At 46.9% G+C, this 3,347-nt stretch overlaps 1 pseudogene; it reads right to left on the reverse strand.

Moving 5' to 3' along the window:
- Positions 1 to 518: 518 nt before the first annotated feature.
- On the reverse strand, positions 519 to 1,556 carry LOC144259091 (olfactory receptor 52M1-like; annotated as a pseudogene).
- Positions 1,557 to 3,347: the final 1,791 nt, after the last annotated feature.

The raw sequence follows: 3,347 nt of genomic DNA on the forward strand, positions 1-3,347 counted from the left end.
GAACTTAAAGCTGAGGAATGATCACACAATAATCTCTTCCCTCAGGACTCTGTAGCTGTTCCTTAGAGCCCACAAGCTCTATGATGCACAATCTTGCCCATCTGACACACAACCCTGCTTCCAAGCTTCAGCTTCTTTTATACGGTTTCCTGGCTTCTCTCTTTGCTCCTGATTGGTCTGTCAGTCACAGCATTGTGTCCTCACTGTACTAAATGCAGGCTCCTTTTCAGGCTGCAGCAGCTCCCATCCCAGCCCCAGAGCAGAGGGAGCCCAGCTGGGGAGAGAGGGTGGTTGAGATGATCCAGAGAGTGATGGGGGGATGAAAGGATGCAGGAACAGGGGAAGAGATGTGCGGAAGAGGCGGGGCAGAGGGCAGGGCCTCAGGGGTCCAGTTATCAGCAATTAGAAAGGTGGCAACCCTCTGAGTTTTTGAGTTGTACATAGACCAGTTCCCCAGTTTGTCAGGCTCACATAGCACAGTAAGGTCAGAAAGGGTTTAATCACTCATTGACTGTCCACTATGTGATTCGGGGAGGAGGGCCCAGCACCATCCCACCAGCCAGCTCTGCACGGAGCTCGGTCTGAGAGCCAGAGCACCAGGAGAAAACTTTAGACCCTTTATGAGTAAAGAGACTGAACAGCCTGTCCCGGATCTGCTCGGTCCTCACCCCATAGATGATGGGGTTTAGCAAGGGGGGTAACAGGAAGTAGACATTGGCAATGAGAACATGGAAATGCAGGGGCACATTCTCGCCAAACCGGGACTTGAGGGAGGAGAAGAGATGTGGAATGTAAAAGGTTAAAATGGCACAGAGGTGGGAGACACAGGTCCCAAAAGTCTGGAGCTGGGTGTCCTTTCTGCGAAGACTGAATATGGCCCTGAGAATCTGAGTGTACGACACAGCGGTAGAAAATACATCCAGACCCATCACAGCGAATCCCATAGAGAGGCTGTAGTAACTAATGATGCGGATGTCGCCACAGGCTAGTTTCACGATGGCTATGTGCTCGCAGTACGCGTGGGGGATGATGTTGGTTCTGCAATATGGCTACTGAGTTGCCAGGAAGGGATAGGGCAGTATGAGCATGCCACCACGCAGCACCATGGCCAGACCGATCTTGGCCACCACAGGGCTTGCCAGGTTAGTGGAATGTCTCAGGGGATGGCAGATGGCCACGTAGCGATCCAAAGCCAAGGCCACAAGGATCCCAGACTCCATCCCTGAGAAGCAGTGAATGAAGTACATCTGGGTGAGGCAGGCTCTGAAATCGATCTCCCTGGAATTGAACCAGAAGATGCTCAGTGTTTTGGGCAGGGTGTAAGTAGACAGGACCAGGTCAGAGACAGCCAGCATGCAGAGGAAATAGTACATGGGCCTATGGAGGCTCGTCTCCCTCTTCACAATAAACAGGATGGTGACGTTCCCCAAGACGGCGATGGTGTACATGGCACAGAAGGGGATGGAGATCCAGACATGGGCTGCCTCCAAGCTAGGAATGCCCAGCAGGATGAAGGTGGAGGGGCTGGTGAAGTCGGTTGTGTTGGAATCTGACATGTTGTAGGGGAGAAGGTGTCCAACTCTGAAGCAGAACGGTGTCTCCTGCCTGTACCATATGTTCCCCGACTTCCTGTATGTGCCCAGGGTCTAGGGTGATGGTCTCAGTACAAATGCCTAGTGGAGAGACAATGTGAATATGAGACACTACATGCACTACTGGGGGCTGTTCTCATGGGGGAAGCAGATCGGTCGCTCTTCACACACTGATACATGACATATTCATTATTGAGAGAAATGAATTATGAACAACTGACCCTACTAATGCCAATTCCACATTTGATGGTGCTCCATGCATCAATAATTCCTACACGTCTTTGTCAGTATACAGGGCTGTTCGTTAGCCTGGGGTAGAATTTTAGGTTTGACTTTTTGATACTCTTATATCTTATACTAATATGTGTAAACAAGGGACAAAGACTGTGTATGTTGCTTTTGCCTAGTCAGATGGATTTGTTAGTACAATGGGAACAGATAAGAGTGGTTAAAGCGCTAATTGATAAGATTGTCTCAACCCCTATCTCAAAGCAAAGCCAAGCAACCAGTCGTGAGGGGCAAAGGTGGTTTGGGCAGAAGGTATAAAACACTAAGAGACCAAAGAAATGCCTGTCTCTGACCACTGCACAACCTCACTGCTCACATGAATTGAAGGTATATGTGAACCTGCTAAGAAGAAGGAGATGAGAAAGTGGGAATGGGGAAAATGGGAATGGGGACTAGGGAATGGGGACAAAGGCAAGGCTCTGTGGCATCAGAGCTAGGAAGGGGGACACGGGGTAAACACTCTGTGATGGCTGGGAAGTGGGACACGGGGTAGATGCTTTGCAGTGTAAGAGCTGAGATTGGAACCCTGGGAAACAGACTCTGCCAGTGTGTAGATCTATGGATATGTCTGCTTGGAACTAATCCCAATAAATATGAAATTGCTTGCACTTCGGACTTCTGGTCTTCTGCTTCTTGTCTGTTTGACAATAACCGTGGGAGAGGTTGAAGGGAAAGCCCTCTAACAGTCGTGGAGTGGGAAAACTTAATAGGCATCAGCAGGAAACACAAGAGTGGATACTGGTTATCCATCATTTTTCCTTAATGAAATGAATCCCGGGCAAGAGAGTCCATGCTGTAGGGAGTTCCCATTCACCCAGTAGCTCCAAATCTGAGAGTGGAATAAAACAAAGTTTTGCCAAGAAAAGTGCCATGGGGAAACATCAAAACTGGGTGATTTGGCAAGAAAATGGCAGATTAAATTTTATGTGGATAAATGCAAAGTAATGCACATTGGAAAACATAATTCCAACTATATATATATACATAAAAGGATGGGGTCTAAATTAGCTGTTACCACTCAAGGAAGAGAACTTGGAGTCATTGTGGATAGTTCTCCTTAAACATCCACTCAATGAACAGCAGCAGTCAAAGATAACAGAATGGTGCAAATCATTAAGAAATGGATAGATAATAAGGATAGATAATAAGACAGGAAATACAATATTGCCCCTATATACCTCCATGGTACACTGACATCTTGAATATTGTGTGCAGATGTGGTCACCCAGTCTCAAAAAAGATATATTGATACACCAGGTCACAAGACCCCATCATTGCATATGCATAGTTGGGGTTATGTTTTCCAATGTACATTACTTTGTATTTATCAACATTGAATTTAATCTGCTATTTTGTTGCCCAGCCACCCAGTTTTGAGAGATCTTTTTGTAGCTCTTCACAGTCTGCTTGGGAGTTAACTATATTGAGTAGTTTTGTATCAACTGCAAATTTTGCCACCTCACTGTT

This window comes from Eretmochelys imbricata, chromosome 1, assembly GCF_965152235.1.
Source record: "Eretmochelys imbricata isolate rEreImb1 chromosome 1, rEreImb1.hap1, whole genome shotgun sequence".
Classification (NCBI taxonomy): Eukaryota; Metazoa; Chordata; order Testudines; family Cheloniidae; genus Eretmochelys; species Eretmochelys imbricata.